The following is a 24,090-nucleotide window of genomic DNA, read 5'->3' as shown; positions in this document are numbered from 1 at the left end:
ATGACTTCGTTTCCGTGCAGCTTAACATAATTCGCGATGTACGTAAATGTTTTCCCATTTGCACGAGTACTATTGCGAAACTCGGCGCGGTCTCGACAGTCCCGCGTGTTCTAATTAAGGAGCTCGCCAATTCGAAACGCTTAGATACACGTTGTACGAACCAAGTAATAGATACGATCTTTATGTACACGTAGACGCGCGTCTACGAGAAACTTTATGATTTAAACGCGTAAACTTCCCTTTCTATCTGACAAGGAAGCAGGTATCGGCAAGGAAACAGCACGCGTTATTCGCCTAATTACGCGAATTGCGTACTATTTCCTGCCCTAACACTGCACAGAGATTCTAGCTCGATAACGGAAACCAATATCGATATTTAGCGGGTGCTCACCTTCGATCGGTCGGAATCGATTTGCAACTATCTGCGTACACAATGAGCGGCATATCGCGAAGCTTTTGAGACGTGGCATTTCATCTTTCCGGCAGATGGAACACGCGCTCGCGCAAAACTCGATGCGTCGCGAATCGAATATTTACACGAGGTGCTCTGACCTGTGTCGCTGTCCCGGGATGCAATATCCAATTCGCGTTGAATCAAATTAAACGATAATTCGACTGATTAATTGTTCCAGTCGATCGAGATAATCCGCATTCGGAGCGAAATAAACGCGGAATCGTCTCGTTAGCTGGATCGACGGTTGAACAAAGTAAACGCGATTTAACGCGATTACGACAAATTTGCCAGATGCGACGTAATTTGGTTGCCAAGGAGAAGAGAATGCATAGAAAGGCGGAGGCATTTATTACCAGAAGGATGTCAAGTCGTTGGATAGCGGAACCGCGGACGGCCTTCCACGTGCTTCGCGTTCTAAACTACGCGTTCGTTCGATAAAGTCTGCTACGCTTGGTAAGAAACCAGCCAGAGTTCCAGTTTCTTTCCTCCGAACGTAATCGTTTTGTACGTTTTAAGAGAAATTAGCTGGAAAATTTATACGCGTTCCGTAAATTTTCCAGGGAAGCGAAAGACCGACGAGAGCTCCTCCCGCGAGTTTCTTTGTCGGTTTCGAAAGCGTGGTAGCTCCGTATATTTCGATGGAACCGAAAAGAACTCGACGGTAAATTCTATCGTTGCGAAATTTACTGCTGTTTCAATGAGAAGCAGCGGAAACTGGCCTGGGATCGGGTAATAAATAAGCGAATCGTCGAACGGCGAGGAGGTCGGCAGGTCTGTCGACAGCGTGCTTAGAGCGCACGCAGAAAGATTACGCGGACTGTGGAGAGGATGGCGCGGCGTGACTGCAGCCAAGGGAAAACGGAGCGGAAACGTGGCCGCGTCGACGCAACGAACAAAGACGAATTGCCGGCAGGTTCGTCGATAACGGCATTAACGGCTCGTCTAGGATTCCTCGGTCTCTTCGTTTCGTGCGGTGTACGCGCGAGCCAGCGATCGAAAGGGAGAAACGAACGAACGAGCGAAGTAAACGAGGCTCGCCTTTTTTCTAACCGCGACAGCGTCTGTCCGTCGATCGAAGAAAAGAAACAACGGCCGCTAGACAGCGGTAACTCCGAGAGGTAAATCGATCGACCGCTCGCGATTTCTTCTCGGCTGTCCGCGTTCTTTATTTAACTGCTACGTTATTTCATTAATATGCAGCTAATCGTTCGATATCGAAGCACTCCGAATCGGAGTTCCGAATTAGCCACGAGACACACGCGGAGTACAAAAACTATTGTTAAATAACGCGTTATTCGTCCATCGAAGCGACTAGCTCACAGCAGGAACATATTTTTTCCTCCGATATTCCGACAACCGGCGCACCATCTCCCCTAGTGGTACACTGTTACTTATTTTTCCAGTATTCGAATGAATTATTCATGCACTTTCGACGACGCTATTCGTCCCTGTATTTTTCAAACATTATACAGGAAGGATAGTTGCGAAACGAATGTTCCGGTTCGACGTTCTTCTCGAATTTTCCCAGGCAAATTCTTCCGGCAAACGCTTCTTAATCCTCGCGTACGTGACGGGCTTTGCAATATCCGCCAGTTTCCACGAGCACCGGCACCCTTCGATTATCGTATACGAAAGCCAACTCTGCCTCGCGTTAAACGAAGCGCGAAAACGCACAAATTGTTCGGCCTTTCACGGCCCATATTTTTCTTTCGAACGTTCGATTCCCCTATTGGTTAAAGTTAAACGTTAACGGATAATTCTACGAACTATACGCGACGCCAGTCTCGGAGGACCAGATCCGAAAAACTCCGTCGTAGGTCGAGACGGGACGTTCGCTTTCGTTCGTTGTTGATTTTAAAAATATTTTTTTATATCTATAAGAAGATTTCGCGGATATCTATCGGACGAACGAAGACGGGGGTCCAACGGAAATCGTAAAGGTGTCGGAGATCGAACGTTCGCGTCCCTACGTGTATTCGACCAGTCGGAGAAGTAAGCGTAGGAAATATCCGCCCCTTCCCCCTCGCCCAATGCAAATGCACGACTTATGCTCGATCTATATTTACGGGAGAACAGTAGGCGTTTGTTGCAGGAGACATGTTTGCGTAGGATGGAAAGTAATACGGTGCTTTAAGACGCGTAGTCGTTCGGCGAATCCGACTCGTATTTGCCCCGTTGTTTATGAAAGCCGACGGGGACGGGTAAAAGGAAATTTCATCGAATCGGGAATCTTGGTTCGCATGCAGCGGGAGAAAGCTTCTGTTTGTTCCGCCACGAAGCCCGATATCTCTGTTCCGCGTTACATAAAAATTCCAATATCGCTTCTTTTTGCCGGACTAGCCAGCTTCGACAACAGACGGCGACACGGGGTGTGCGGGGCAAAAATCGGGACCATCGGTTTTTAAACGTGCCACCACAAAGTATCGAACGCCTCGCGCAAAACTCTCTCTGCCGCGTCTGTGCGACCCAGTAACGCTCGTTCAAAGACATTCCGGACTGACCGGCCGGTTTCGTCCAAGTTTTAATACGAAACTGCTGCCTGCCGAGACTCGCACGCCGATGCCAAACTTCCCTCCTATCGAATTAACATAAGCCGAAGTCTGCGACAAAGATCCGCAAACGCCTGCTTTAATCCAAAGTACACGCGCCTTTCGACCGGTTCTCGCGAACAAAGACTGTAATCGTCGATTAAGCTTCGTCTTGGATTTTAATGCGCCTCGTCCTAAAACGTTAGCGGATCGTTCGAGCTAAAGGAGAAAGTGAGAATTTTTAAACGGGGCGTTGCCCCGGTCTCCTCCGATTCCTCGTGTTCCTCCAGTTCCTCCGTTTCTCCCGACCGAGCAAACTTGCGCCAAGAGCAATGTTTGCCGAGATTTGTCCGAGTGATTTCGGTTGCTTTAAAGCCGCGGAGTGATCGCACCAAGGCGATCGGCTTCGTAAATCTATAGATTCACGGCGCGTCGATGAATTTGTTACGTCGATGAATTTGTTACGTCGATGAATTCGTTACGTCGATCCTTGGATCCTTCGACATCGATTCGTATACATAGAGCGCGAGCCACGTTCATTCACGGAAACTAGAGTCGCATTGGGATCTGTTACGAGACTTTTGGTAGGCAGGCAGGCAGCGACGGAATAGACCGAGCGTGTTCGTCTTGGCAAATATATTATGCACAAAACTAGCGGGAATCCCCGAGCGAGGCAAATGGGAATTCCCTTCTTTGTCACGGCCTTTCCCGTCGCCCGCTATCTATCTTTTCCGCTCGAACGCAAACACCTTCCTCCTCGAAAGTTCCGCCGTTATGAATAACGACACCTGTCCAACGGTGCGACACGTCGGCCGCGTATGAGCTATGTTTTCCGTGGAACAGACAAATCATAACTTTCCGGCTCCCCTCGGTTTCTTCCGCTCGTCCCGCCACCATTTACATCTACTTTTTCTACGGCTATCTTTTTTCACGACGCGCGACTATCTTTGTCCGTTATTATATATAAATAATAATATCAGGAATCCGTCTCGCTCTCGGCAAGTGACGGTCGTTCAAGTCGCGGCGTGTGACGGCCATTTTGGCCCGAGGAAGATGGGGCGAAGAAGAATTCGGTCGACCTAAATAATTTAATTGCCGAAATTAGATAGTTGGATCGCGCGAGAAACATTAATCGTGGATGGTACGTTGGTAGCTGCGTTATATGCGAAACCTGCTCCGTTAGCTACATTTTTATAGAGCGTCGTGCGCCACCTAACTCTCCGGGGACACGGATCCCCGCGTGCGTGACAAACGTTCGCGGTAACAATTGTTTCGTGCTCCGCGAATAATTCACGTGGCGTATGTAAGAAAAGCTGACTACTAAGTCGGGAGAAATTTTGGCCGCCACGTCGTACGGAGCGTAGTGGCCGTTATACACGCGGCGTATCGCGGTGTTCACGGTGCGAGGCTGGTTGCGGGCAAAATTTCCGCAGCAGAAAATTATATTCGCCGTATAAGATGCCGCGCGGTTGCATCGTTAGGTCGGCAGATTTTCTCCGCTCGTCGAATCCCAATGTCCCTGTATCGTTAGGCTGATAGTAGTCCGACGGTTTCACAGAGGTGCTAATCCCGCGACCAACGATTCCTTGAATCGCGAACGATCGCGGTTGGTAAACGGTCTCGCGCAGCGACGAACGAAATCTGATATGAAGAACACGTAGTCGTAAGATTTGCTCCCCTGGGATCTCTGGCAAAGCTGTCCGACCAGAAACTTTGAATAACATCTCCGTTAAGACACTCGAGACTATCGAAATCCAACTGTGTTGACGGAAAACGGACGAGGAGCAGCCTTGTAAACTGCGACTGTTACGATGTCGCCAGCGAATATTCTCCAGATTCCTGGAAACGAAGACGTCGCGCAGTAACGAGCACTGACTTTGATCGATCGACAGGATCTACATCGGCCGCGTAAGTACGAAATTTTCCCGTTACTCGATAGCAGAATCGAATCGTTGAAAACAGCGGCGAGATAATACGGGAGAAAAATACGAGACGAGAAAATCTGGCCGCGTTACTAGAATACGGTGTCCTTTTCTCTCTTAGACGTCGCAGCAGCTCGCACGAGTAACGACATCTGTCCAGGGTTGTAAAACACCCTGGCAAATAGACAGACGAGAGAAGGGTGGCTCGTCTCTTGGCGCGGCTCTTCAACCGGTTCTACGACATCGCATCCGCGCACTCGCTGTCTTTTAGCCAGATCGAATTACGCGCTTTATCGCCTGCACTCTCCTTTCACAGTCTACCCTATTTTCATAGCTCGTTTTTATCGATTTCCTTTCGCCTTTTTATCAATTTCCCGCTAATACTTTACGGGCACAAACGGAACGAGACTTTCGAAGCGTTCCTTCGTCGAAACCGCGAAGATTCTTGCAGCTCGCGCGCAAGAAACGGCAACGTCCGATGCGAATATTTCCAAGCTCCTTAACATAGGTAACGTAACGTAGTAGATAATAAGATAGTCGCGGTAGAGTACCGTTGTAGAACCATAGTTAAAATAACGGAGGAAAGATGGTATAGGAAAAATAGTTGGAATTTTTTTCACACCGATCGTCCCGCGTTACATTATCTGGCTCTATATCTCGTCCGAGACAAGAAGAAGCCGCTGTCGAGCCATTTACTGTCTTTCGGTCGACTCGATATCCACAAGAGCACGTGTCTCGGCCACGAATTCAGCGAAACGTTAGACGCCCCCCCTCCCCTCGATCGTTATATCTTACTCGGTACTATTTGATTTTTATGTAACCGATTATTGCCGACCAGGACCGGTTCTAACATTTTATTTCGAGAGCAATTTCGTCCTTCCGCGCTCAACCTCTCACCGCGAGTTTCCGCGCCTCTGTCCGACGCTCGTACCTCTCTATTTTTCTCTGTATCGCGAATCGCCACCGTATATCGAGTTAGTTTTTCCATCGATCGTTTTCGTTTTAGTCGGACAACCCGGCAGACTATTCTTCCCCGTGCGGCTGCGGTCCTCAACTTTTATTTTCCGTGCCGTTTCATGCCTCCAATCGCACCACTCAGAAGCGTGTTTCTCCTCTTTTCGTCCCGTTTTGTTCTATTCTTTCGATTCGTCGAGTTCGATACGTTCCTGGTTGTTAACCTCCCAAGCTGATTTGGTTAACTTCTTTGTGCTACGGCGTGTCCTCTTTTTTCCGAGGATCGACGTTTCCCCGTGACGATCTACCGATTCGATCCCTACCGTCTAGATTCTCTCGTTCGCTCTTGCAGCATTTATTCCCACCGATGTCTGTGCTCGTAAAAGATTTCCGTTCGCGACAGGAGGCCGGCAGTCGTTTCGTTTTCGGTCTAGTAGATCGTACGGTTGTTCTAGAGACGACAGGAGGCTTTGTTACTCGGCTGCTATCGCATCTCCGAGTCGTAGGAATATTTTTATCGGGTTATCGATGTAGCCGAGTTATTAAAAACGGATCGGCCAGATGATATTCGTTTGCATATTCGAAACGTAATATCGAAACACATTTGGTCGTAAACAATAATACGCCTTCGTATAATATGTCCCATCTATTCACGTAATATGAGTACCATCGAGCTTTCTAATGGATTTGTGGTTCGATTACGATTCGATTCGGGATTTCGCGCGGTTAAAATGTGAAATTAGGGAACCACTGTCGCAACGAAAGGATCTCCACTGGACGATGTAGTAATTGATCGGTTACGCGACCTCTGCTTCGTTCCAACCATTGCTTAGAGGAGCAGGCACGATCGTTTACGTCTCCCGGTGACATCGAGCCGCGTCGTAAATACGTAGACGTAGCTCCTTTTTCGATTTCGACGATGAAACTAACCTGACAACTAGAATCCGTTTCGATCGTTGTTAATGCCGTTGCGATTTTAACCGCTGCGAGTGAAAGGCCGCGTTTTCTCGCGAATTCTCGCGTCATCGCGTCCGTATTCGAAGAAGGGGAAGAGCGGATATTCGAAATTCAAAACGTTGGAGCGAGTTTCCGGCATGGTACGGCGGTCGTTGCAAATTGTTTCAACGTCGTCCACGTTAGCGCGCGCCTATGATCGAGTCGTTGATATCGACGACGGTGTGCATCTTCTTGCAATTGTGAAACTTTCCCCCGGTTCCACAGTTGCTGGTGCACGTACTCGGCTTAGCGCGCGGTTGCACTTACGTGCTAGGTGCGTGCTAAAGTATTTTCGAGTCTGCCGTAAACACACACCCGTAGACGTAGGAAACGCCAAGTCGTCCGTAGACCGTGTAAGAAGACCGGTCCCAACGCGGTTCTAAATACGGCTCCTTGCATTATTAATCCCCCAGAGGTGGTACCGTATACCGCGCTGTTATCGCGGTTACATCGTAATTCGCGACAACGTTGCACTCGGATACGCGAGCCAAGGTGCAGTCTCGTCGTGCCATCTCTATCCCTGTCCGACGGGCGAAACTGTTCCGCACGCTTGTCACTTCCATGATCGCGCGCCTATTAATCTTTCAAGTGAAAACAGGGCGAAAGCTGCGAACAACTTGCTTCTTTTTTCTTCCTTTTCTTCTTAATTTTTGCGGATACCTGTTACGTTTTATATCCTTCGATTCTTCGACATCGAACGTCTCGATCGAATCGTGACGAAATATAGAAAATACCTAGAACTTGCAGCGATAGGTCGGACCTCGGAACCATTGCGCTGCTCCTTATCCTCGTAACTCTGTTCCATCGAACTCTAACGAGCTGTATATGTTGCTTACTTTCTCTTGCACGTTGAGTGCTTCCAGCGCTTCCATTGAAAGCGTATATAACGTTGGAGCGTTCGTTAGCAAGATGATAAATATTTAATAAATAAGTTGGAAATCGATATCGCACAGGCTTTCGAAACGGCTTTACGCTATGGTCGTTTACGTCTACGATCGTTTACACGATCGACGTTCGAACAACAAACACCGCAGCAACCCTGAAATCCGATTAATCTGCAGTAGGCAGGCACAGTTTCGTTTTTCACGCAGATTGCGAGCAATCGCGCTTTCGAACGAACGTGTGAATCTGGGTATACTACTGCGGTAGCTCTCGTTATTAATTCACTCGGTCGTGCACAATTAGTTGGGCATTGTAGCTAGATGTCTCTTCTTCGGCGACACGGCTCATTTTGCGTAGTATCGTCGATTTGTCTAACTCGCAGGCAACGTACAATCGCGAGTTTTTTCCTTCGTGCATGGAAAACTTGCCGCGCGAGAACTATCGTGTGGGGAATAAATTAAGCGAATTTCGGGTTGCAGCGGCGTTCGTGTAGTCGAGAATTATCTCGAGACGAAAACTTTCACGGATTAAAGCGTAATAATTTAGACTGTGAAAAAGCGACTTTTGTTCCGCTCGTCCCTTTTTCTTCTCCATCGGAAGCGGAGATAATTTGCGGAGTATCGAGATATTCTTATTCTTATAAAGAGCGAGGAATTCGCGAGCGCGGTTATTAATAACGCGATATCTATCAGCCGGCGTAAGTAAAGCTCGTAAATACAGACTGATAAGCCCTGGGGAAAGGAGCAGAAAGTTGTACGGTTGATCGACTTTTACGAGATTTCTTGGCGAAAGGAAATTGGGTCGGTCTTTAATTACACCTATTAGCGAGAAATAACATTACAAGAGGGTGGTCGTTAAGGGTGCCGCGAGCAAGTTTCTCAAGTTACGTATTCCTGGCGGCGAGTCTCGGTCTCTCGAAAGCGTAAAACTGTTAATTATTTATCTCTTGGGGGGAAAGGTGTCTGTTTTATGTAAACGGTACGTCTAAACCGGTAAATTATATCTCGCAGCGGAACCGAGTTATCACCGGAATTTTATTAGTGCGATACGTACTTTAATTTTTGCCGTCTGCCTTTGCCTGTGTCTTTCATCTCGGAGACGACACGCGACAACACGACGCGTTATGCCGCGTCAAAGGATTTCGGCTTTAAAGCTTATCGGGGAGGACAGCGCTGCTCCAACTTTTCCTAGCTTCGGTTTACAGGAAGCTGTAACGGAGTATCGAGAGACCAGCAACGTTTTCTAAACTAGAAGACGCGACGCTCTGCCATCGGTGAGAAAAATGATCGCGAAGAACCGGTACATATTCTCCTAACCCCGAGTCTCCAGCGAATCTCTCCATCGGTATCGTGTGCGTTCACCGAGAAACTCGACAGCTTTTCCACTAGCTTTGCTGTCGCGAGAGAACGACCAGAAGAGAGGGATAGAGCGGTTTGGCGCGACTTTGTGGCTCGAATAACGATCTCGATGCTGAACGCTGCTTATTAATTTGGTCGAAACGCCGAGAGGATGGCTCACGAATTCGCAACGATATTGCCGCGGTGCGGCGCGGCGCTGCGGAAACGCGGACCAGACCGTTTTATCGCTTCAATTTCCATGGTGTAGGGGGATCAGGCCGTATAACGATACGGGCAGGCAAGAAAGAGTCGGCGGAAATTAGAAGCGCGTTCCTCTCTACGCGCTCTCTCCGTCAGTCAGTCGGCCGGCAGAAGGGGGCGGCGGACGGAAAGTTACGCAGGTTCTCGGCAATTCGCATTCAGCTTTTTCAAGCATCATCGTGTGCCGGGCTTCGTACGTTGCCCCTTTTACCGGTGCACCGTGCGTCCGTATATTTTATTAAGCGGCAAACAAACGAAAAGAAAAAACAAAAAAGAAAGAAAAAGAGTCGTTTCTAGGCTGAAAGTTCGTTGGGCGGTATATCTCCGTGTTCGCCGAGCCACCGGTCTTGCGCGCGCGAGAAATCGTCGAAACGTTCGGGGCACTGCTGAATGTCCTCGAAGCCAAGATAAATATACCACGGGCGTTATTGTCGGGAAAGTTGCGAAACGCGAGGAGCGCGTAAATCGGACCAGATTAAAGTCGAAAGATCGTTGTTGCGAGCAGGAAGTAAGAGGGCAAGAAGTAAGACGAGATACCGAAGAGGAAAATGCATTAGAATCATTCGAGATTCTTGCAAACTAGTTGGCCGACTTGCGCGGCCTTCATGAATGCGTAATTCGTCAAAGATTCCGTGTTTTGTCGTGCACTTTTCGCACTACCGTCTCCACTTTCCAAGTGAAAACGGATCTTCCGTTCGACGGATACTCGCGAAATTGTATAATCGCGTGCACGATACAATAGCGATATTAGCGCCGGTAACAAATATTTATTTATTTATTTATTTACTTTTACGGGATAAACCCTATCGAAAGAATGGATCGAAAGAAAGATTAGCTTGCAAGACGGAAAATAGGACGGTAAGTACACGTACGTAAGAGAAGAGAAAAAGAAAATACATATGTAGATGAAGTAACGAGACAAGAGAAGAAAGTACAAAAGGACAAAGAACAGGATACAGTAATGTAAGATGGTCGGAAAAGATGCTCGAGAGAATGTCTCGAGTCTTAAGGATAGCGTGGGTTGACCGAAGATATCGTTAGTCGACTATGCTCGTCGATATGCAGCTCGTACGTCTTGCGGACAGGTTTGCCAACTGCAAAGGAAACGGTCGATCCGGAGAAAATTCATCGAACAAAGTTCCGGTCGACCATACCGTGCTTGGAGACACGGTCGTCTCGGAATTTGACCAGAGATGGAAGACGAGAAGTCCCGTTTACTTTCATCCGAGAAGTTGGACTTTGCGTGGAACGATTCGAGTACGCGTTTCGGGCAGGTGAAACAAAATCGTTGGAAGAAAACACGTTTAACGCGTAACGAAAGGAGATTCTTCGTTTTGCGATAGCGGGATAACGGAAAGGTGGAAGGTAGGCCAGAGTCGAAGGCAGTTTGCCGGTTATTTTCTCGGTTGGACCGATCGATCGCGAGAGCCCGCTCCTCGAACAAACGTCGACCGTAGAGAGGGGTGGGGAGGAGAGGGTTGTAAAGAGCAGCGACGGCGTCTATTACTTTGCTTTTTTACTCTTCGAACGATCCTGGAATCGGCCTGCTCGGCCGGTGACGGACCACGAGGAATAATTATTATTCCGCGAGAGGAAGAAGGGAAAAAATGGCAGTCGTTTGTTCAAACGCGACGAGGGGATCTTTCTTCAAAGTGGTTTCGAAGATTGCACGGGGGCGGCAATGGAGAAAGAGAGAGAGAAGGAGGCGGCCGTAATAATCAAAGACATTCTTAAACGTCTTATCCCGGGGCTAATCTCGAAATTTTTCTCTCCTGGATGTCGAGAAGGAAAAGGGATTTCTCCGGGCGGAAAAAAAACGCCATCCGCTGGAACGACTGCCGATGTTGGTCGATCCGGATCTAGAAACGTCGGATCGAGGAGGATCTCGAGAAACGGCGAGTCGCTGTGCTGTGCTTTGGAAACTCGATGGCGGGGCCGAAGGCGGAGGCCAGCGAGACCAGATACACGAGGTTCGTCGTCGTGTTTGCAGCGCACGCGAATGAAAAAACACGATGGAAAGAGAGGAAAAGGTCGTGGGAGCTGAAATATACACGCGTCCATTCATCCGGATGAAAAGGTTCGTTATAGGGGCAATTACTGTGGTGGTGCGGTGCGCTGACCTCTATCAACGGCCGCACCCCCGTTCTACTACACCTTACCCCGACGCGCCTTACTGTTCTCTGCATTTTAGATTAGTTTAAAGTCGGCCGAAGCGAGCGAAAGCAGCCGCCCGTTGCTCGATAAGAGGATTAACCGATAGGGTAATAAGGAGGAGGCCACGCGAACCTTCGTTCCTCCCGACTCTTCCTTCCTTCCTTCCTTCCTTCCTTCCTTCCTTCCCTCCTATGTTCTCCCCCTCCTCCTCCTCCTCCTCTTCCTCCTCTTCGTGATCCAGTCTCCGCCTTTCCCTTGCTTCGAACACGCTTCGTCAACCCATCGGTAAAGTAAAACCATCATCTTGCGAGACGACCGATGCGCTTTCTCCGTCTTCGTTTGCTTCGCGCTTGCTGCCCGAACGAATGGACAAACAGCTGTTCGTCGATTACAGGAGGACAGATTTTCTGGTTAGTAATTCGGATATACATAATATCGAGCTGTGTCGCTCGATTCGGAATACACTCGCTGGCTGATGAAACTAATTAATATGATAATTATCGAAGCAAAGAATTATTATCACGGTGACCTATTAAATATCGCCATATATTACGCATTGAATATTGCGTTATTACGCTGAACCGTAAAATAATCCTATCGTGGGGAGTAAATGTTAATAAATTCAATCGGTTAAACGAACGGTGCGCATCCGACTGTCGGAGATGGTTGGTTTCGAAAACGTAAGAAGACGAAGACAAAAATAAACGCGAACAAATGTGATCAACGAACGGCGATATACGATTAAATTGGCTGGTTTTTAATGGCAGAACGGCGAGTTTCGCGACAAAGGATCGAACGATTCGGCTGGGATCGATAGTTTCGACGAATTTCGCTTCGAGATACACGGTTACTCGTATTCGTTGACTAGTGGAAAATGAAACGAGAGAGAAGAGAAGAGAGAGAAGAGAAGAGAAGAGAAGAAAGGAAGAGCAGTGCGTGTTTTTTTCAAAACGGAAGGATCGATATTCCGTTTGGAACGGTTGGATCAGAGGGAAGAAAAGGACGCCGGCGACGGGGAAAAGGAGCGAACGCGTGAAACTGTGACAGCGCGCGTTGAAAATATACCTATCGACGTTGTCATCGATAATGCGTGGAATCGAATTTTCCAGGCGGACGAGTTGGTTCGGTGGCAAAAAAAAGTAAAAAGTAATTAAGGCTAACTAGACAGCCGTGAATCCATCATATTAGCCATGGGACTAATCGGTTGTACAACGGGCCGCGCGGACGACAGGAACGCGCAATTTCGAATCAATCTCCGGGGATATCTGACAGGGGCCGGTCCTCGTTCGTTTTTCTCCGGCTGCAGACAAATCGATAGCTCTATACGGCCAGAGCGAAGCCGCGCCACGCCGGTCTGCGACAAACGCGAAACACCATTTCCGTGGAAAGCAACCGTGTAACCTACTTGCTTTCGCGTAACCGGAGCCCCGGGGTCACGCACACGAAACGCCGGTTCTCCCTTAAACGCGATTAACGTATCGCTAGCTGGGAAAAAGGGAGAAAGAAAGAAGGAGAGAGGATAAGAACGAAGATAGAAAAGGGATTCGCATCTCGTGGAAATCGACACGGTTCGATCCGCGTTTCAGCGAGCTTTCCGCCGTCGGAATCGACAATTGCCGGAGGAGGACCTTTTTGTCGAGCAAAATAAATAGACATTTTTTTCCTCCTTCGTTTTTCAGTATGTTTACCAACCCATTTTTCTATTCACCGTCGCTTGCGGCAGCGTTCGATTCGGAAACGTTGACTCGGGAACATTCGATTTGGGAAACGTTCGATTCCGAAATGTTTTATTCGCTGACGCTCGGTTCGGAAATGTTTGAGCCCGGAGATGCTGAATTCTCGAACGTTCCATTCTCGGAACGCTCGATCCACGGTGACACGGAGTTTAGCGATTCTCGAAACCCGGCAGAATCTTCGATTCGAAAGTGTTTGATAGACGTGGCCCGTATATCGTGCAAACACTCTTTTATACGAGTTTCGTGTATCTTTCTGCCCTCGGTTGTGCGACCGAAGTGCGCGATCGGTGTTTAAAACGAAACTTTCTTCGGGAAAAATCAGAACGTGCGTTACAATTCATTTACCAAGGAAATAAAGGCAAGGTCGATTTTGCAGCGAGCTCGCCGTTTTCCGGGAACGCGCTGATATCCAAACAAACGGTTTGTATAAATTTCGAGGAAGGAGTAACCGGTTCACGATTTCGTCTGGCAGCAGCCTCTCGCGAATTATTCGCGTCGAAGAATTCCGATGGATAGGAAAAGGGAAGGAAGGGCGGCAGAGGAAACGTATCGGTACAGGGCACCGAGTTAATTACATTAAAGATTCTGTACACAGATAAATTAGCTGCTTCTCCGTGCAGATAGTAATTATCGAGGTGATAAGTGGTAATAACAGTTTTACGCTAGTTTCAGCCTCTACCTGCTTCAGCTAACCGTTAACGAAGAAGACGCGGCAGTTAAAGCACTCGTTATCAAACAGCTTAACCCCGTAACTCCTTCGTGATTAAAAGCGTCCCTGTTAAGTGTCGTTATTCGTCGCGTTATTAGGGCGATACAGCTCAAACGTAATTAGCTCCTTGTGCAAATAATATCGGGTTGTCCGACATTTTGCGCGGCGGATGTCGCGCAAAAAGAACGAAAACGACGAAAACGACGAAAACGACGAACAAAGGAAAGAACGAAGGCGGAGAGGGGCGGGAAGAAAGCGTGAGTCGGCTTAATGCGCGTACCTCGTTTTTCGGTTCTCTCGATAACCTCGAAAGCTCGTCGTTGTTCTTCGTAACGACGTCGTCGGCCGGCGATATTCCACGTCGTTAAAACAACCGGGACGAGTCAACACGGAAGCTTTCTTCCTTTTTTCTCTCGTGGAACGGACGCTCGCGAGGAACAAAGTTGCCCGCCTCGTGCTCGGGCCACGAGCAAACGTTTTAACGCGATTGAAAAAGTTGAAACTCTAACGAGTGACGAACGGAGCGACACCGTCTGTGGCGTGGTGCCGCGATCGTGGCCGACCAACTTAATGAAATCGACCGCTCGATCGTGTCGTGTCGCTTCTGCATCCGCTTCCGCGATATCCACCGCGATCAGATATCGACAACGCGACGACTCGAATCCTCCGATTCTACGGGTCGATCGCGGTGGTTCGTACTACCGTCCCAAGGAAATTTACGTTCCAAATCTGGCAGGGATTTTCGCGGATCGTCGACTGGATATCGTCGCATTACCGATACAAACGAAAACGCTCTGTAAGCTCCTTTCGCACGTCCTTTACACGGATTTTCGTTTAATCGGTCAAACACCGATCTCTCTTTCTCTCTCTCTCTCTCTCTCCCCCGAGTTGCCGAGTTTGTTCACAGACCATTCCACACGCCCTATCTCGGCCAGGTCTTTCCCTCTATCGGCTTGATACAGTTTCGGCTGAATTCATCGGATCGAAAGCTTCCGTCGCGCGGCATCACGGCTCCGCCTCTGACTGTTCCAACTTCTTGCAAATGTCAAGGCGAAAATCATCCGACAGTCTACGCTTAGAATATTTCGCTCCTTCGAATATCGCTCGTTACTTCGATCTGATCGATACTCGAAACGGTCGAACGGTAGACGCGTTTTATAGTTGCCAGCCGTAAGCTGTAACGCTCGGATCGAATACTAGTAGATCGCTTGTCGGAATGGAATAGCGAAATCTCGATAACGTTGACGAATTTTCAAACACGACAACCAAGAACGCGACAACCACGCCAATTACGCATCCATATTGTCGCGTACTGTTGCACGGCACGCAGACTCTAGATACGTCGAGGTAACACAACGGACGAGAATTTATCAGCCAGTTCTACCGCCCACGACGTAACTAGACCATACACTCGTACACGTCGTTAACGCAAAGATAACGACGCGGGACGACAAAGTCGAGCGATGTTCCGCTCGGTGTCATTCCGCCAGTCTTATCGGCCCTCTCCTAGCGACTGCCGCGATAAACTCGCGTAAAAGTAACAGCTGCGAGCCGACTTCTTACTCAACAACGACGACGTATCCTCTCGACGTATCTATATTCTCGCTCAGCATTTCGAAATGAAACGGAGAGAGGTCAGAGCGTGCGTGAAGAGTGCGTGCAGAGTGCGTGGAGCGTGGCAATTTGCCGCTCTTTCGGATCCGAATTAATCGCAAACGTTAAATTTTATCTTGCGGCGTTACCGTATTTCTAACGTTTCTTCTTCGTCTAACTTGGAGAGGAACTCGACTGCCAGAGAAATGTACAATTTTCAAAGGACACGAAACGACTTTGGGAGAATTCCGTTGAAAAAGGCAACTGCATAAATTCTGCCTGCTAGCCGTTATCGGCTCTCAAAGACCGACACGCTATTCTTTCAGCGGCAATAAAGAGAGAGCAAAGTTGGTAATGAAAGAACGATCGTGCCAAGGAATTATTCGCGAAACTGAAGAGGCGAGCGAATTGAGCGGATTTAAACGGTGGAAAAAATCGAAAGACCGAACGAACGAGAGATAAAGAGAAAGATAGATAGATAGATGGATGGAGAGAGCGAGAGAGAGAGGAGAGAGAGAGAGGGAGAGAGAGAGAAGCAGTGGCAACGGCAGCAGCCGAGGGCAAGACGTTAATGGCCCCATGTTGAAATATTCCCGCGTGCCAGGGGTATCCCGGTTTCGGTGCACGGCTAATGTTATTGGCCTGTCGAGATAGGGGCTTATCTAGTTGCGGGTATACGGCCACCGACACGCACGTGCCGCAACAGTAACCGGCGCCTTTACTCGCTGCACAATGGACACGCAACGTGCACCGACGCGATTATGGCCCTCCCTCGATTTAAACGGTACGACGAAAAACGGTTCTCGCTAGGAAAACGTAACCGGGTTACAGTGGATTTTATTTCTGTCTTAAAGAAGAGCTAGCGATATTGGGAGAGTCGCCGTGCGCTTCCTTTAATCAACGATATTGGGAAGCCGTATCTCGGATTAAATACACTTGGGCGTGGAAAAGAAAAAAAAAAGAAAAAATAGAACGTTCTACTTTTCCTCTTGTTTTTCGTTGCGCGCGATGGTATTATCCTGTCGAACTACAACGAACGAAACGATCTCGCTAGAGAGAAAAGTCTGTTTAATGTCCGTGTATCGACTCTTTGTACCGCCGCTCCGATTACTTCTCTTTCTCTTCGTAGGAATTGTCCGCGTTGGTAAAAGCTCGAGCAAGAAACAAATGCAACGGGCAGACCGTCTTCCGGACGAATGGAAATTCCGAAAAGTAGCATCCTTGCGAGAGGCCGATGCGACGCGATGGCCGAGCGACGCGAGGGGCGCACCGCAGAGCATTCGCTTATCTACTAAGTAGTTAGGCCGTGCGATGTGCACGCGTCAGACCGGCAAACTCTCGCAAGGCTCTATTGTGCTGGCGACGCGCATACGTTTCGCGCCACTAACGATTCCTATCTCCTTAGAAATTTATGTCTCATTCATAGCCCGTGACTCTCGCCGTGTTCTTCAACGTGGCGCAATTACCACGCCTCGGATCGCGTTCCGACTTTCCACTCGTCCTCGACTGGAAAACGGCCGTGTCCGATTATTATCGCGATTGTTTGCTCGTCTCGCGCGAGAACGAACAATCTGTGCGCCAACGGTATGTATACACGGCTTGAACGCCGTATAAATCGCCTTTGTTCGTTACCGAAACCATAACCAAATCAAATTTACAATGTCTCTCTGGTCCGTTAAACTGCTTCGATCCCTTGCTCGTTCCCTCGTAGAAACGACAGCCGCTACGTTCAACGTCGATCCACTAAACGCAATTCCTCTGATTATCATCGAGCAAATTAGAAACTGACAGAATTAGAAACCGTTTAAATCTTAGTTATACGGTGCATTTATACCGTAAGTGGGAATTCGAGGCCGATCGATTCGCAAAGCGGAAATACTCCGATCGAATAAATGTCAATGTGAAAAAATATCAACCGATCGGGAAAAAGCTTTAGACTTTTTTTCAATGTTTATTCAGTCAGCATCTTGTTCCCTTTGGAATCGATGAAATTCGCGCGATATCAATGACTCGAAAATTTACGCGTCGCGAAATCCCACTCGGAGTAGCGAGTGCTTTGAAAACGGCGCGTCATGTAGAGTGACATCGCAGCCAAGCTTTATTTCCCTCGAATTTCAATCAGCTTCCAATGGAAATAATACAATGGCGTTTTATTTCGTTGCGTCAGTTCGTTAATCGCGCGACGCGTTCCATTCGAATAAAGCGCCCTTCTCCCCATTACAAATTTTAATATTCCTTCGTTTTCATCGGATCTCTGCCGTAGCGAGTCGCGCGTTCCGGCTATTACACGCGCCGCATCGTTGATTTAAGCGGAAATTTCCCAACGCTTTATGCGGTCCCGCTAACCTCCTAACGCGTTCAGTGCCATCGTTTCAGCGAAACATCGGGCGTCCTGATAAAAAATAAAACTGTGTTTTGCGTTTAATAGAAACGTCGATGGGCAACATATATGGGACGGGAGAAGGATTCAACGAACGGATAAGCTTTCATTGGCGCCGCTTCGCGCCGCTTCTACGCCATTTTCGTTCGTTAAATATTCCTTAGGTCGTTCCGATAATCGAACCGAATTCAGATCGAACAACGATATCGAGCAGCGTCGCGATAACGCCGACAACGCCAGGGCACGATACCGAATTTCAATTAATGCGGCGGCACAGCATCGAATCTGCGTGAACGGGCCGATTATTAATTAACCGCATACGCGTGTATTAGCGGCTAGTGGAGTTACACTTGGTTAAGCGGACGATTCCGCTTCGATTCGTTCGAGCGGAAACCTTTTCTCGGCTCGAAATCGATCAACGTAATGAAATTAATTTGCCGAGTGTAACGTTTCTCGATTTTAAATTAACTTTTCAACCCACTATCTATGTGTGCAAACGATGAAGCGGTGTAATAAAAAAGGGAGGAAAAGATAAAAAAAAAAAAAAAGAAAGAAAGGAAGAATAGAGAGAGAATCGAAAAGCTTCATGGAGCAATTTCGCCGGAGATATGAGCGGAGAGCAAAGCTGGAAATTGGATCGAAATTCGCTGGTAAGTAATAGTTGTTGTTTCTAAACGCGCGTGAAAACAATTCAACGAGAACACGATTGATAAAAATAGTGGAGTACTCGGTATTCGATATCCGCTTGTCTCCGCGTAGTTCGCGTAGCGACGTTGGCGTTAGAATTAATTATCGGTACCCATCTTGCGCGTTAAGCTACTTCCATCGTACAACGGTTATACCGTAATTTTTAGGGTTACGTGCTGGCACAAAAGACGCTAAAACCCCTAGCAGCCACAAAGTAGGTAGATAAGTAAAACGATAAAACAGCCCTGGGCTCTGGCTCTTTTGTTTTTCTTCGGTCAAGCCAACCCGTAGGTCTCTGCCGGTTTCCCTCCATCTTCGTTCTCCTTTCCTTCCAACATCGTATATCCCCGCTGTATCCGTGTCTCCTTCCGAAAGATCGCGAGATAAGCTCGCTGCTCGAAAGTTGCGCGATATTTCCAACGTTGGTTGAAATTAGTGGAGCTCGCAGGCGAATGTCCGATAACGGTATCTCCGTTTCCGTTATCCGGTTGGTTGCCGATCGCGATAACGCTATCTCCGTTACCGAGCGAGTCAACCGCGTCTCTTATTTTCTACCCTTTTTCGATCGGTTATTACGGTTTTTCTAACCTCCGCCCTCCTCTTTCTCCGCTTTCTCTTCCTCGCCAAGATGAATCGCAGCAACTTTTCCCAACCTGTTAACCGGTTTTCTTCGTTCATTCTTCCCACGTTCGGCAACGTAGAGGAGGGGCGGGGAGAGAGAGAGAGAGAGAGAGAGAGAGAGAGAAAGACGGAAACGACGAAATCACAAATCAAAATCGGAAATAGAGTTAAAGACGCGAAAAACCAGCGATCCGCCTCGACGAGGCAAGTTTTAAAGCACTCGTTAATTTTTCGAACGCATGGAGATGCAGGGAACGGCGCGGCTCCGCTCATCGACGCTAATCGTATAACAGTTGAAAAAAATCGCGGCGAACGCGACCAGATTTAAAAGATTAACGAACACGAACGTCTGTTTTGCATTTTGTATGCGTATTGTACCGGCCGGTTCGGCGCCGCTTGTCGCCGGTAGTCAAACGAACGGGAGTGGAGAATTAACGCAATTAGCGATGCTACTACCGTTCTCTGATTATGTCCGTTTAAAAAGAGGCGTTTCCGCGTACACGAAATTTCTATCGCGCTGAAGCTGTTTTCCGCCCGTAGAACCATTTGCCAGCTCTATGGGTAGACGACCATCCGAAAAAGATGGAAATTAATCGCCAACGACCGAGCGGCGTCCCTTTGACAAATAATAAAATCATCCGAATCAAAGGAATTACGTTGTTGCGTAAAAGCGGCTTTGAGTCAGCATGTTAGGTCGTGATATTGTCGTCTACGAGAGTTGCGTGGTTTCCACGTGGTTAATCGAAACGTGTTAACGCGCGCGCGCCTGTTTTCTAAGTAGAGACGTCTGTCCTAACTTAGCTGGCAATTTTTCAACGTTTTTGGAACGTTAGAGAGTTCCATTGCGTTCGAGAGTAGCCAAGAGCGAGAAAAACGTGGAATTTGCAATAAAATGTAACAACGAATTGCTATAATTCGAAAACTTGGCAGCTATCGAGTTATCAATGTTTTGTTTCGTTCGCTGAAAACTTTCTTCGAGTTGGAAACTCGATATCAGCAAGGAGTTCGCGTTACGCGAAGGAAATTTTCTAGGAAACGCTGAGCGAAATATCTTGTTACCCGTTAAATTTAGAAACGATAGAGGTTAATAGATTTTTATTTTCCTGAAATTCTGCATCCGCATAGTCGCGATACAAGATACTAAGATTACAAGGAAACTAAGGATTAACGATCTCTGGCGATATTTACGAGCCATCTCGAGTTCAATATTTACGCGTTCGTACGCGTTCAAAGGTTTTGATTTTCTTAGTAGAAGAAGGAAATGAAATGGAATTTCCTATTCGAGCAAGCCGTTCTATAACAAAAGTTCTCTCGCGACGATACTTTTGCAAAAGGGTTTCAGGGACAACGAAGATCTAGGTGAAAACTGCGCTCATTTCGGAAACACGCTTTCCACGATGTCGAAGAAAGTAGGAAATCTCGAGATTTTCGATCGAGGGGATCCGATGCACGCGAATGTCCCCGTGCTCTGCTTTCCTTTGCAGTTTACGTATGCCACTGGTATTTCGTTGCTCTTGGACGCGACTCTCGCGTCTCCTACGTAGCGATTCGTGATAATCTCACCACGTTTTTACGTCTAGCCAACGTATTATTTAAAAAAAACATTCGCTAATCGCGTCTACTGGACTGCCTAGATTCGCAAACGGACGTCGAAGCTTTCTCTTTGCGGTCGGAAAATCGTTTGCAACGCTCGAAACATTACTAGCAAAAAGATGACGGACAAGAATTTCGTCTCTGAAATTCCTTCGAAGCTATTTTTCGTCGTTATGCCCATCGAATCGAACGCGATATATTCACCGAATACCGAACACCCGATACGACGCGTGTCACCCTTTCAACGATAAACGAATTCTCGTTTCCTCACCTGCGAAATTCGCTAGACGCACGGCATCTCCGATAATTGCTCGATCGGATTAACTGGCGATTAAGAAACGTCTATGAATATGTTTTTATTGAATGAATATGTTTCAGGGCCGAGGCCTGAAATATCCAGCGAGTTAGTTCCTTGGAACTATCGATAAACGGCCACGAGCTACGAAAAATAATTAAAGACCGTGGCGTTTCACGAGGCACGTGGCGGTGGTGGTGGTGTTGGTGGTGGTGGTGGACAGTGCGGAATCGTTCGAAATTTTCTCCCTGGAGTTACGGTCGTTCCGATCTTCGATTAAACTCGCTTAGTTATTGCGTCGCGAACCGTTTCGGAACGGTCGAATCGACGGAACGGGGTGTTACGGCTGGTGGAACGAGCCGCGTTAAGGAACCAACGAGTCGTCGATTTTCGATGAAAGAAATCGCCGGAGAAGATATCGTTCGAGCCTAATATATAATAATTATTTGCAACGATAGATACGCTCAGCCAAGTCATGAAATTTCTGTTGTCGAACGCGTCAAGGTTGCAAATCGAGAAAACGTGGAAATTACGTTCGGAATATGGAAGAAAAGTTTAAGAAGCTTTCGGGCTTTAATCGCGAGCAACCGTGGCGTTTGCGACAATTTCGATAGCGAACTCGACGGTCGTCCAGTCCATTCAACGTGAGAACGTGAGTTTCTGCTCTTAAAATTCGCGTTATTTTCTCCATTAAACTTTCCAATTTCGAATTTGTCTCATCTACCGACGGTAAATCGACAAAATTGGCCAATTATGGCATAATTAGAACGGCACTGTATCGCCGAGAAAGCATTTATCGCGTGGCAAATATTCGTAAATATAATATAAAAGCTATAAATTGGAACGCGTGCGATCCAAGCGTGCCACGGTTCCCAAGATTCTGCGTGTTTCCCTTCCGCGATTCTAAATACATGTCAATCCCGTTCAAATTACGGGAAATTAAATGGAAATCTGCGGCCGCCAATTAATGAGCGATATCCAAGAATTTAATCCGAACGCGCGATCGCGCCTACCGTAATTGTTTAGCGCCGCGGTACATTGCCGCGGTGCATTGCCACGATTAAAATGAAAATTGACCAACGTATGATGGCGAGGGAGGGCGATATCGTGGGAATTCCGTGTCCGCGAGTGAAAAACATTTGTAGATAAATCCGTGAACTCTGGGAATCGGAGGTCGAAATTCGATATCGTCCGGTCTGCCGCTTTATCCGAGGCGATTGTGAATTTCCATTGATCATCCTTCCGTATTAAAACGATTAATAACGTTTCCGTAGAAATTTCAGCACGTTGCGTCAAATTCGGTGATAATTTGTTTAATTGAACGGCAAACGCGAATAACTTAAAGGATGATCGCTCAGACGGTAAACGCCGTGCAAGCGTAGCGCAGCGTCGAGTTTTCCAGTAATTATCTTAATTGTGCCAACTGCAGATGCGACCGAGAGGAATGAAAGTAATTAGGATGGCGCGCGTCGATAAAGAAACATCTGCTCCGATACGTAAGTCAACTCTTCGTTATCTCTCGCCATCTTTTAGACCGTTGCTAAATTTTCTTCCTGATAAGACGAACAACAGCCCAATCGTAGAAGAGATCGACCACCACCTCGTTTCGTCTCGACTACAAAAAAAAAAAAAAAAGAAAAAAGACCAAAAAAAGAAAAGACGAAGAAAGAAAGAAAAAACAATGTACAAATCGTTCCGAGAGATAGTTCGAAGTAAAAGAAAAAAGGAAGAAAAGATACAATAGGAGAGAGGAAAGAAAGAAAGAAAGAAAAAAGGTGGACGAGGAAGGTAAGAAACAAAGGGCGAGACGGAGCGACGCGTTCGCGGGTTGTACGTCGACAGGTAAGCCGGAATACAAATTGCGCGACGGTTCGTTAGAGACAAGAAAAGGGAGCGTATCCCGTGTACCTTGAGAGCAGCGGGCCACGCTTCGTTACTCATCCGTCGAGTGGTCCTAAAACAAAAACGACAACGGATGCAATTAGATACGACGCGACTATCCTCCCTTTCTTTCTCATCCACCGACTACCGCGCGTACGTGTGTATTACGCGTGATCGTGGCGGACAGTCGCGGCGATAGAAAGGGAGGGTGGAAGGGGATAGGTCGAGCTACCTCGAGTCGAATTTCCTATTGAATTTAGCCGAGCTCGCGAGAGATTCGTAATATCAGGTCGCGGTCTACCCTCGTTTGCGCACCCCCGAGGAATCCATTTCCGACTTTTCTCCGCTACCGGTTCGTACCGGCGCCCTGGGACTCATCTACCCGCTCCCCCGACCACGGAACGGGCGAAACCTCGTTTGTCACGACTCGTTGTGCGCCTTCGTTTTCCAATTCCTACGTTATCTACGCTATCCGACGGCAGCATCGCGACTAGAAGATCTGGAAAAGCGGCCAAGTTCGCCACGCGTCACATTTTTCGAAGGATCGGAACGACGAGTGGAGACGATTTCCCAGCAGCTTCGATAATGATCCGAAAGGAAGTTGCGGTCGTCGCTTATGCGAGGGAGGAACGTTCTCGTTCTGAAAGGGCAATCTCGCTTCCCCGGATCGAAGCTTCTCGACAAAAAAAAAGACAGGACTTTCGAGCCGAGGAACGTCCCTTTCCAGCGTTTCACGTTTTGCTCGTCCTCCGTGGACGAGCAAATGTCCTCTTGCGCCGTCACCGCGCTTCTAAATCGATCTTACGCTCCCTTTCTCCGCGTCGCGTTCTTCCTCCGTGCCACGGTTCGAAGACTATCCGTCGATGATAATAAAAATTGTTCCAAAGTCGGAGCGCCTCTGTCGATCTATACAGTTACAACCAGAGACCCGTATTCAGGATCTGGCCTTTTAACGTTTTTAACGAGCCTCGTTCTTGGATCGCGCGTCCCCTTTCAAACCTATCGCGCATACGTCTTTCTCCGTAATTTCCTCCAACCTTTGTGCATCGGACTCTTTCAACTCGGCGTGCTCCGACAACTAACTCTGCTCCGTCTACTTTGGCAATG

General features: G+C 47.8%; 1 protein-coding gene across 1 annotated transcript in view; it reads right to left on the bottom strand.

Moving 5' to 3' along the window:
* Window positions 1–23,057, bottom strand: part of LOC117210175 (leucine-rich repeat-containing protein 24-like) — a 68,016-nt gene extending 44,959 nt beyond the window's left edge. The window contains exon 1 of the mRNA XM_033452927.1: window positions 23,011–23,057. The gene's annotated coding sequence lies outside the window, so the exon portion shown is untranslated. The remainder of the gene's footprint in view (window positions 1–23,010) is intronic.
* Window positions 23,058–24,090: the final 1,033 nt, after the last annotated feature.

Source organism: Bombus bifarius, unplaced genomic scaffold (assembly GCF_011952205.1).
Source record: "Bombus bifarius isolate JDL3187 unplaced genomic scaffold, Bbif_JDL3187 scf7180000008199, whole genome shotgun sequence".
NCBI classification, from domain to species: domain Eukaryota; kingdom Metazoa; phylum Arthropoda; class Insecta; order Hymenoptera; family Apidae; genus Bombus; species Bombus bifarius.
The sequence above is the reverse complement of the archived record's forward strand: the minus strand, read 5'-3'. Positions and strand labels throughout refer to the sequence as shown.